At 46.8% G+C, this 12555-nt stretch overlaps 1 protein-coding gene across 1 annotated transcript in view; it reads right to left on the bottom strand.

Annotated features, from left to right (window-relative positions):
* Positions 1-10693, bottom strand: part of BZW1 (basic leucine zipper and W2 domains 1) — a 109988-nt gene extending 99295 nt beyond the window's left edge. Inside the window, exon 1 of the mRNA XM_069615437.1 lies at positions 10521-10693. The gene's annotated coding sequence lies outside the window, so the exon portion shown is untranslated. The remainder of the gene's footprint in view (positions 1-10520) is intronic.
* Positions 10694-12555: the final 1862 nt, after the last annotated feature.

Below are 12555 nucleotides of genomic sequence, written 5' to 3'. Positions count from 1 at the left end.
TCTCAGAGCATATTTTCGTAGCATGCAGAGTTAGAACAGGGCGAATTTTCTGAATGTTGAGCATGTTAATATGGGCTGCAGTGGTAGTGTTGAATTGTTACAGTATGAGGTGGTCATCAAACATGACACCAAGTATGCAAGCCTTGGGCAGGGAGCAAGGGGACGTGGGGAGGGATTGTGCTGGAAACAGAGAGAAGAGGTATTAAACTCTCAAAGGCAAGTATGATGCTGTAGCAAGCCACTCTGTCAAGGATTGCAACGAGTTATCTGTTCTGAGATGGCTGTGGCGAAGGAGGGAAATGCGAAAAGTCAGCAAAGCAAAGAGTGATCGAAGAGGGAAAAAGGGCAAGATAGAGTTGCAGGAGATTTTAAATGAGCAACCTGTCAGGTAGGAGGAAATCCAGAAAAGAACAAATCTGTGAAACAACAGCGGGGAGAGGGGACTGGCCAACAATGTCAAATGCAACCGAGAAGTCCAAAACAACGAGTATAAAAGAGTTCGGAGTGGCTGTCAGACAACTGAAGAACTGCACAAGTGAAGTCTCAGTGTAATGTATAGTACAGAAGCCAGGTAGTGGATTTGTGTTATCACTACCAAGGTACCTTATTACTAAGATGGAAGACAACCCACTTTGCATAATAGTTAAGGAGGGAAACTGGTTAATAGTTTGCCAAGACGTTTAGGTGAACAGGTATTTTTCTTTAAAGTAGTAGGGTAGTTGTGGGTTTGAAGGAAGGAAAATAAAATTCAGGGGGAGAGGTTAACGAATTCAGAGATAGGGTAGGTTCTCTGCAAAAGATATGTGCAATAAAAGACTGTAGAGGAAAAACAGTGAGCTAAGTCATCGGTAGACAAGAAGAAATGTGATATTGGCCTGCGAGGTATGAGCAAAGTTAGCAAGGGTTGTGACGGAAGGACATAACGTTTTTTTTATTAGGAGAAAAAGTGAATGGAACAAGGATGAATAGGGGAGAGGGATCGCCACAGCAAGGCACAAGCAAGAGACAGGTTTGAAATGTCTCCGTCATTGAAGAGGGACTGAAGTGAATAATGCAGTGATCAGATGGAATGGTGTCAGTGGCAAAGCCATCTCAGTCAATAGGTACTAGAGAGGGTAGGCTGGTCACGGTGGAGTGATCAGCTAACAGGTAGTTCATCTCAACTCAAAGCAGGTGGTTGCAGAGGGCCAGAGATTAAAGCACTTCAGAATGACAAAGGGGGTCATCAGTGGGAAGTGACACAAGGAGAAGGGCCATGTTAGGGAAGGAGGAGTTGAGAGCCAGAATAGTGTCATATTCAGAAGAGGTGAGAGGACAATGGAAACTAAAGAACCACACTCCACTTCCCAACAGGTCAAGGAGAGAGGAAGACAGCTTGGAGAGGTGCTAGCGTAGCAGTCATGAAGGAGAGATCAAGTTTACTATGACAGGAAGACATACAGGTTGTGTGATAAGAGTCAAACTGGTCAGTGAGGCAGATGTTGCAGAGAGATTGCAAAATCCAGAGGCAAAGGGTTAGTGATAGAGGGTGGGGCGAGCAGGTCATGGAAGGAACCCAGCAAGATCTGAGTTTCAATGACTGCCCGCACCACAGTGTAGGCAGCAATAGCCCTGCTAAAATGGCTGTCTCTGAAGCAAGCAACAGCCTCAGCACCCCTGTGCTACAACATGATTGGCCAGAAGCTGCATTTGACTAGTCACTGGACTGAAGCCTATGGGAGCAAGCTCTGTACCCAACCCCACCTGCACTGCAAAACCCAGCACCACAGCAAACTTGAGACTGTATACACATTGGAAACTTGCAGCTGCTCACCACAATCGATCCTGACAGGGAGCCAAGTCGCCCAGCACACCACAAGGTAAACATGCATCCCACTCTAGCAATGGCACTACCCTGCAATTTTTAAGTGTGTTCTGGCCCACATTCACCCCCCACAACCCCTCCCCCCCATCCGAGGAGTAGGAGCCTCAGGCCACGTCCCTGCAGGAGCAGTGGACCCGCCGAGGAAGCTGCCCTTTTTTCTAAGGCTCTTCGGTAAGCGCAGAAGCACCGGCGCGCATTTGCAGAAAGGGCTTTTTCATCTCGTGCTTTACTGTCATCCAAGTCTGCAAAAGGAAAAAACCTCCATTTATGCTCAACAGCCTAGTGTCTCCATTAAGGCACACGAGGAATCAGAAATTTCAAGATGGCCGCCACGACCTAACGCAGCCAGCTGATTGGCCATTCACTTCATTCCCATTGGGGGTGCCATGTAATAACGTCGCCACAAAAATATCGCCGAAAAATTGTCGTTTTTTGTGGCGACATTATTGCAGGGCAAAAACAAAGAGGTGATGGCTGGGAGGTTTAGACTGAATCTTAACCACTGGCATTGCTCGGGGCAACCCTCCAGACCATCGTTCTTCGCATGGAACATGCGGGGGACAACCCCGCAACCCCCAATTTTTTTTGCCCCTGTCGCCATATATATGATCACCCAAATAATATCACCACGACATTTTACAGGCGATATTATTTACGGCGACCATATATGTGGCGATATTAATACCCGATAACCCATTGGGTGCCGGCAGGCGAAGCCGACCCACTCCAACACAAGGCCCATGGAGACAAGGCCATCACCTGTTTTGCACCTGTTTCCGCCGACTCTGCCAGACCCCCTGATCCTCCCACGATACGTCTGCCAAGGTAACCTTCATGATTTTTGCAGAACGAACTGCCGAGACCACAACTACGCTGCCTCTGCAACAAGTAAATCCAACCTTCTGCTGCAAATGACTTCGCCGTTACACATTTACTTCCATTTAAACTCAGATATGCTTATACCCGTTTTATGATATAAAAGCCATTACCTTGTACTTTGCTTCCTCACGGCACGCCAATCTAATGTTCCCAATATGACCTCCCTACCCATACATGCTTGACTCCAAGTTCAGCATAAATTGCAACCTAGAGCACTCTTAGCCAACAGCCACCCTATATCTTGGCCGAATGCAAATCCCTTACACAGGCCTCATATTGATGCTAGACAGGGCATCAGCACCTTATATTAACCATGTCTTGTTGCTAAACTGCATGTCTGCTCACTTATGTTATGCACCCTGTCCAAGGCAACCCATATGTCCATTACAATTGTGCTCGGTTATGCCAGGTAGTACTACTGTATCCAGATGGTGTGCAACTCTACCTCAGTTTATTTGTGCGACCTTGATTTTAGGTGTTACCCCGTGCATCCCAGCCTATTCTGAGTTGTGCATATCTAGATGCTACCTTAGTGCATGTTAGCCTATCTGTGTCGTGCAAATCCAGGTGCTACCTTAATGCATTCTAGTCTAACTGTATTGTACTTGCCTAGTCTGCCTAACCACTAGTATACTGCCACTATTTGTACCCGTCTATGCCCGTCTACCTAGATCCTAGCCCACTACTTGCCTAGTCCGTCTAACACTGCCACTATTTGTACATGCATATGCCTGCCTAGGTCCTAGCCCATTTGTACTTGCCTAATCTGCCCAACTACCAGTGTATGGCTTCTAACCACATTGCTTAGACTTCCCTACTACCAAATTGCCATAACTAAATATAGCTACACGCCTTTGCACACAACACCAGCCTATACCTCAGCCACAGCTTCCTCTAAACCAGCCTAACACCCCTCAACCCTTTAGCTTCAAACAAATAACGATATTAGAGACAGAAAAAAAACATACTCTCTCTAAAGCCATCTAACTGTAAAGGAGACAACTGCCCTGCCCAAATCATATAAGAGGCAGCTAGAGACCTAGCTCCCTTCATCTCTAAGCTCATCAATGCATCCTTTAAGTCCAACCTAGTGCCTAACAAGCTAAAACAATCTTGGGTGCTTCCCTTGCTAAAAAAAAAAGAACACTTAACCCTGCAATACCAACAAACTACAGACCAATTACCACAGCCCCAATTCCTACTTAAAATCATTGACAGAGTAGCCTACCTGCAAATTCAGGACTACTTAGAAACCAACAACTTACTAGGCGCACGTCAATCCGGCTTCCGCCCCCTTCATGGTACGGAAACAGCCCCGATTGACCTTAAGACCCAAATTGACGAGTTGAAGTTCAATGGCAAAATCAGCTATGCTACTCCCCCTTGACCCATCTGCGGCCTTCGACCTGGTAGATCATGCAGTCTTATGCAATCACCTTAGCTCCGCCGCCCACTTTTCAAGTGATGCCATAACCTGGCTACAATCCTTCCTTGCAAACCAGACAAAGAGAGTCTTAGCAGCCGCTGATCCCACACAAGTTTCCTGCGGTGTCCCTCAAGGATCATGTGCATCTCCTACGATGTACAACATCTTTACTAAACCTCTGTTCAGACAAGTTGTACAGACTGGGTGTCATCTACACCAACTACGCAGATGACACTCAGATCCTCATACCTTCTTGGAAGACACGGCTTTAGTAAACAAGATTCATCTCCTCATTCAGGCATGGATGGCATCTCACGGCCTCTGCCTGAATGACGACAAAACAGAGTTACTGATCCTTGGCTCAGAGATGGTGATCAAAAAACTTGACCCAAACTATGCTTCATTTAACATTGACAACAATGTCATCAAAAGTGATGCCTGCAGTCAAAACTCTTGGGGTCCATCTCGGCTCACGCTCACCTTTAACAAACAAACTAATTCCTTAGCATCTTCCACTGCATATACTTGCAAACTGATCTGAGCATGTAGACCATTCCTAACTGAGACTAGCTGCATCACACTAGCCAACGCACTCATCATATCCAGGGTGGATTATTGTAATGCTCTATATGCAGGATCTAACAAGTACATACTTGATAAACTACACTCCAAAATAACGCTATTAAAGTAGCTCTAAATATTCCTAATAGAGCTCATATCTCCACCCCCAGAAAAAATATCCATTGGCTAAAAATCAAAGACAGGATTGCCCTCAAAACCCTCTCTCACCTCCAAATGTCTCAACAACATAGCTCCCCCCTACCTGGTAAACAGAGTCAAGAGAATCTCAAACCGTCCCACAAGAATGATTAATGCTTACACCTTAGTGGTGCCAAGATACAAGAAGAGCACAGCTGGCGGTTCCAGCTTTCCAGTCATAGCTGCACAAACTTTGTTTGTAAATATGTCAACTAGTTTGTTCAACTAGCTTTAACTGTATCTTCGCACTCAGTTCTGTACATGTACTTTGATTCTAATTGAACTGCATAACTAATTTCCTGTAACCAAGTTCTCAAGTAGCCTTGTAATGTCTGCGCCCAGCTACCCTTTAGGTTTGCGCTATACGAAACAGACAAACTGTTCCACTCACGAGCCCTATGGCTCCCAGTTCATTCGCATAATGAGAAGGGACATGCCCATAGTCATGAGCCTCATCACCACCCAGTGAGCCCTTCCCTGAAAGGCAGAAGCCGTCCTAGCATTGCCGTGAATGCCCCACATCGAAGCCCAACACTTGTGCAGCCTGTAGTCACAGAGTTACCCTCATCCCGACCCGTATATCATTGAATGTAGCCAAACAAACCTCTGCCTTGTACACCCCATACCGCAGAGTGTCCACCAATCTCTTCTGCAGAGAAGCCACACGCCCACCTCTGCTCTACTAGAAACAACCGACTCCAATACAGAATTGTGCCTAGACCAACAACCCACCAGCGCGAAAAACCAGAGACTGGCAAGCTGTACCCAGACGAGAGCTACAAAAGGTGAAACACCTAGTCGTACAATCCCACTCCTAGCACCTACTTAAAACACCTAAAATCACCCAACAAAACTAGTCCCAAACAAAACCAGTCATAATCGGACAAATATTCTCTGAACACTATTGACACCCAGGTTTGCAAGCCCAAACAGTACTTAACGAAAGATCCGTACCAGCCCAATCTCATTGAAGCTCACAGCAGACCTTCTAGCCATCACAGAGTCCTGGCTTCAAACCCTGCGCTCTCCCTTACAGTACAACAGCCGATAGGCTAAGCTAGACAGAGAAACACTAAATATTCGAGAAGGCCCTGTTAACCCTACAAGTAACTGCGACCGTCTCTCTGAAGTGGCCAAGGTGTAGGTTAGCGGGCAGTGATTAGATAGTATTTGTTAATATTACAGTAACTTCGTGCTCGGGAGTGGGGCATGAGGGTACCTGTCTGTTCCGAGGGAGTGGAATATCAGTCTATGATATGATCTGACGAGGGCCATGGCGTGATGTTGACTTCAGTTAAGAACCCCTAACCAATCTAGAGCGCAGCCTTTCACATGGGAGGGGGTGGAGCATGCGGCCTAAAGCTTTCAGTGCCATGGCACTGTGTCCCTGGAACAGTGCCATATCCCCCCAACCCCCCTCCAAAAAAAGTGGTTGCAGGGGCATAATCCAACCTGCAAACCAGGCTGCTGCAGTACCCAGATGGAAATCCATCGTCAACACAAAATGTTTTTAAAACCTATCCTACTGTGAAACCTAGGATTACCTCCCACTATACAGGGTCCTCAAATCAAGGTGCATCCCCACTTAACTGCCCATTATCCTGTGAACCTATTGTAATTGAAACAGAAGCCCCTCTCCCACTGTCAAGTACTCCAATATCTAGGTGAGGATTTCTCCTGTACCCAAAGTGCATTATGAACCTGGGCCTCAAATCAAGGTTTATCTCCCCCACAACCGCCTATCAGACCTGCCACTTTGTAAAACGCAGGCCTCTACTGCTGTCTAGAAGTCTCAGGTGCTGGTGTTTGTATCCGCCTGTATTCCTCCCCTCAAAACTAACCCAACATTCTTACACATATTTCAACCAAGATGCCGGCAGCATTTGCAGCGGCTCACCTTGACAAACTGCCACCCCCATGCACAATACCAATACACAAATAATCCTGCATGGAAACCAGCAGCATTTACTCAGGTACACCACAAGAAACATACTGCTCTACCATGCAAAAGAAACAAGGGATTAGGCAGAGCTTGCCCTGCCAAAGCAATCAAAAAATGGAACAAACTACCTAGTCAATTGAGATTGGAATCAAACTTAACAGCTCAAAACCACTCTTTAAATAAGAGCTCATTGAGCTCTCTTATTTCACTTCCTTTCTTCACTGTGATATCATAGTAGCACTCTGCGTGTTGCGCACAAACTCGCCCCCCATGAACAACATTTCCACCTGACAAATACACCAGGGAAGCCAGCAGCTTTCGCTGTGGCATATTGCAACAATTCAGTTTTAAAAAAATCTCCCAATATGCCAGCTTTAAGATTGATAACCTCATAATACCAGTGTCCACATCGAAAAACCCTAGGCGTCTACCTCAACCCCACCCTTTCCCTAACACCAGCAGCCTACACAACAAAGCTCATCAATACTTCGAGACTATGTCTTGCCCCTGCCATTGCCTCACAATCACAGGAGCTAGATTGGATTACTGCAATGCCCTCTTCATTGGTACATCCACAAGCTACAAGTTATCCAAAACAATGCCATCAGAAGCTCTCAATATCTCAAAAAGAGCAGATCTCGGAGGCAAGAGGAAATTCCCACTGGCTTCCTATCAACAAGGATACATTTCTAAATTCTCTCCATCAATCGCCAAAGCCGATCTAACTCAGCAACCCTCTACCCCTCAAAGTTATCCCCAAAGCACAATCCTCCAGGACCCAACTACCAAATGCTGAGGAGCCAGCTTCCCTGCTGTAGCTGCCAGGCAATAGAACTCGCTCCGACCACAGCCAAGGGGGAACAATCGTACTGTCTTCAGAAAAGTAATCAAAACCTGACTCTTTGTCCAGCACCTATGAGACAAAGACACAAACACTCTATTTGACCCCTCCCTTTAGTGAGCACCTGGATATGTAGATATATATGGCATTTATAACACGCCTATACACAAGTGTCGAGGCGCAACAAGGCATGGGGGGGGAACAGAGGGAGGACAGACAACGATCCTACTAGGCCAGGTGTCATTCAGATCGCGCAAGTGCGTGGGAAGGGACAGTGCTGTACAAGGGAATATAACAATAAGTAAGTAAACGGCCATAAAGTGCAGACATCAGGTGTCAAGGGCTGGTAGGGGGACTGTAGGGGTACAGAAACAGTCCAAGTGTGGGGGTGCCAGGTGGGCAGTGCAGATGTGTGATGCTGGCAGGGGGCAGGACCTGGGCCCGAAGATCAGAGGGAGTCTAGGTAGCCAGTGCAGTTCAGGTTACAGCCATGGAGGTCAGCAGAGGAGGGGAGGAGAACAAGCAGAAGCAAAGAGAAAGGTTTTGGAGGTGCTGCCGGAACCGGAGATGCTTCTCAAGTTTGAGGGAGGCACTAGCCGAAGAAAGATCTACCACCAACTTGTTGCTTAGAGAAGCGACTGACCCCGAGGGAGTTGGAGGCAGATGAGCAAAGATATTTAGGTAGAGAGTTGAAGGTATTGAGGCTCCAGAAGGCCTTGTGAACGATGCAGAGGATTTTGAAGTTAATCCTTGCAGCCACCGGGAGCCAGGGCAGAGATTTTAGTCCTGGAGAAATACGATCCCTGGGCTTGAGGCCAAGGCTTGCAGTCCTGTTCTGGATAAGTTGCAGAGGGTAGAAGTAGGCAGATTTGGAGAGAGGCCATTACAGTAGTCCAACCTAGAGAGGACTAAAGCTCTGGATACAGTGAGCTTCTGAGAGAAGGTGAGGAAAGGAAGAATACCTCAGGAGGTGAAGCTGTCAGTGCGACTTCTTTGACGTCCGAGATGTGAGGAGAGAAGGAGAGGGTGGAGTCAAAGATTACCAAGGTTTTTAGCCTTGCAGGTGGGAGCCAGAAGAAGGCCAAGAGAGGCTAGCCAGAGAGCTACAGGGAAGGAGGGAGCAGGTGTGCCGATGAGTATCTCAGTCATACTGGCATTAAGGCAGAGGTCATTGGCAGCACACCCCACCTGGATAGCAGACAAATGAGGAGACTGAGGGAAACCTGAAAAAGAGCTGGGTGTCATCCGCATAGCACTGAAAGGTGGGGCAGAGAGCAGCAAGGCAGTGGGCAAGGTATTGGTTGAAAAGCCAGAGAGAGAGGTAAAACCCCTGGGGGACGACACAGGTAGAGAAAAAGAGAACAGAGAGGAAGGACCCAAGTTGGACCTGGGAGGTCAAGCAAGATGAGGACACATGGGAAGAGTCAAGGTTGGGGGCAGGTCTTCACAGATGTTCAGGAAAGCAGTTTCCATGCTTCTGTCACGAAGACAGCCAACAGATTGTGTTGAGACATCGATGCCTTTGAGTTTTGGTTGCTTAACAGGTGTAAAAAAAAAAAATAGCCAGTTGGTGATACTGGCAGAATCCAGTGCGAGGTGTGCACAGGAGCAATGGTAGAAGGCACACCAGGTAAGAATTATAAATTGTTCTTTTATAACACTTAATACCAGTAAGCAGTTTCTAAGACCAGGATCCAAACCAACCTTGCTTCCAAGACAAACATGTTCCCAATGAGCTATCCCCCCTCTGTTGTGGCAGAAGGCTAAGGAGAAGGGGAGAAGTACCACCAGGAGGAATAGAATAATGCCTAAGTGCATCATTGAGTGTAGGAGTAAGCAAATGAAAACTGAAGGAAGGGAGCAGCCCAAGAGTCTTATGAGATGGGGCCATTGGTAGCCAAAAGATAGTTCGGCATCCCTCATCTCTTAGGAGATATCAGCTCCAATAAGTGATTTTGTTCAATGTAGGTAGGGTGAAGGTCACAACAGAAAAGTTTTACGCGAGTATATGTTCCAGCCTAATAACACTGACGCACGGCATCAAGCACACATCAGTTTACCGTGTTTTATATGGCCCACATTTGAGATCAAGCCTCAACTCAAGAGGACGCAACGGTAGCCACAAAAGATAATGTCGCCGGTACAACTATGATCAGTTTGAGGTATGCTAAAACATTAAACTTGGAACGTGCTGTAGTACAATCCAGACAAAGTCACGCCAAGCCAGAATTTAGCACTGAACTGAAATAAGTTTCACTGTGTTGCTGCAATACATGTTGGCGGGTCAGCAATCTGCCTTAGTTTCAGGGAGGTGGACGGGAACTGTCAAAACGGCGCACGATGGCATTGATGCGGGGGGAATCGTGATTTGTACAAGCGTTGTAACTTCAACACAATGTCTACCACGGGATAACATTTTGTGAGAGTTTTCAACAGCTGTAGAATAAGTGTAATAAACTACTAATTCATTCAATTCGGTAGCATCGGACGCTTCACGCACACTTCGGACTAAACAGATCCCAAAGTACACAGGGCGGGCACTGTGACGCCTGGCTCCTCCCGGTCACGCAATCCCCACCAGGGGTCTGGGGGACATCTTGGGGTGCTGGGTAAAGAAAAGAAGTTTGAACCTAGCAAACGTAGGCGCACTTCCAAGTACTTGCATAGCGAACCGCACCCATACAGCTGCGGACCATGGAAGACTCAGATCTCGCAACACAAAACCAGCAGGGATTAACTACTGCCAACACTGTCCCACGTTGTACGTGGAGCCATCGTTCCCTCCCCCCGGTTCCAGACCGACACTCACCGAATGAAAATCTGAGAGGAAACGGGCAGTGGGAAATAGACGAAGCGTCGACGGCTGTGGACTTCCCCCCCTTTACGCTGTGCGACGCCGGAAAGGAGGAAAAGAGGAAAAGGGCCGGGTAACGTCACGCAATGCCGTCATCGCGAGAGTTCACGCTATTGGGCAAATCCATTCTCTTCATGGAGGGGTCAATTGTACTTACCCTTGATCTGTTGATGATAGTGCGCAAGTGAAATCACGTGTGGTTACTCAATGTTAATTTATATAGTATTATGGATGTCTACGTTTCATGTGTCACTCTCCATGCAGCTTGTATTATTTTAAGTTAAATACGCCTACGTGACACCCCCACACATTATTGGCTCATACCCAAAACGTTGGAAATTCACGCAAGGTCCTCCTCTTTCCGGACAGCGCTAGTTTTATCCGACACCGGTGGTACGACTGCTGTAGTGAGGCAAGCAAAAATAAAAAAACCTAGGCTGGTGGTGAGGCACAGCAATTCTTCACCTCCCCTCACCCGAAATATATCTATCGGCCATCTTGGATTGTTCTATAGTATCGTACGTGCTACGGAACCGTAAAACCATGTACAATGTTTTCAATTTTAATTTATTATTATTATTATTTTATGTAAAATTATTTTTATGAATCTTTAGGAGAACACTACAACAAATTGTTAAACATACAAATTGTTGATGAATAATTTGTAACATGTAAGAATTATTAAATACAATACATGTAAAAGTAATGCAAATTGTAAGGTCGGCACCCTCTGCTGTAACCTGGACCTCCGGTTATCGGTTGCCGTATTGTGCACCTCGCTGTACTCGGGGAATAACCAGGCATAGATGGAGGGAGTAGTCTCCACGTCTTTATTCAACTGCATACAAGTGGCCCTTTGTGGCCCCCACGTTACTTCCCTCCCTGCACCCTGCCAAGACTACAATATTTTGCTAAATTGATACTACTAGCCGTAAACTATACAAATTAGGACTCACGGGGGACAAACTAGACATACAAGTTAATGTTAAAGGATATTTGTAGTGTGCACTATCACCACCGGACATAAGGTGAGGTTACTAAGGGGATATCGGAGGTGATTAGTGGGGGAGAGCGAGAACAGTTGGGAGACAATCACTAAAACCCACAGGTGGTTAATCCCTGTCTCCACTTGCAGGAAAATACTTCTTCGGGTCCAGCAGACAAGACTAGGTGGGCCAGTTCAGACAGTCATCTTTGCACTACGCATCACGTTGAAGGAGACCGCAGCTGTCCGGGTCCGATCGACACCCCTGTGGGGTCCAGGTGAGCGTAACAGAACGCAAAGCCTCTCTACAAATACCCACCCGGGTGTTATGGAAACCGACCAACTGGCCCAATTATTGGGGGAACTTAGGGCGGAAGTACATGCCGCTCGCCAAGAGACTAATGCCCTCAGGAGAGAACTAATTGTCTCAAAGGAGCGCACGGATGATCTGGCTAGGCAACTACTGCATAACCAAGCTGGGCAAATGCCCCTACCTGGATATGGGGGAAACCCAACCCCCGTTTCATCAAGCAATCCAGTGCAAGTGGTTTTACCAGGAAATATTCCGTTAGCTCCATCCGAACGCTTTGCTGGGGACCCCAAAAGGTTCGCCGTGTTTATGAACCAATGCCGCTTGCACTTTTTATGCAGACCGGGAGCATTTCCAAATGACCAAGCCAAAGTAGCCTTTGTATTGTCATATCTTAGTGGCAGCGCAGCGGATTGGTCCATTCCATTAGTCAACCAGGATGATCCTCTTCTCCGGGATTTTCAGGGTTTTCAAAGGAGCATGGAAAAACTATTTGCCAGACACTCACAGGGTCAAGCCCTGGACAACAAACTTTTATCCTTACGACAAAGTAACCAGGATCTGCTAACCTATATTGCAACCTTCAATAGGTTGGTGGTGGAAACCGATTGGCCGGAGCAAAAACGAATTACATTGTTTCATCGTGGACTTTGGGGAGAACTCAAAGATGTCTTGACTCAAGTTGTGAACCCACC

This window comes from Ambystoma mexicanum, chromosome 9, assembly GCF_040938575.1.
Source record: "Ambystoma mexicanum isolate Mex_15411 chromosome 9, UKY_AmexF1_1, whole genome shotgun sequence".
Lineage (NCBI taxonomy): Eukaryota > Metazoa > Chordata > Amphibia > Caudata > Ambystomatidae > Ambystoma > Ambystoma mexicanum.
This window is presented reverse-complemented; position numbering and strand designations above follow the sequence as displayed.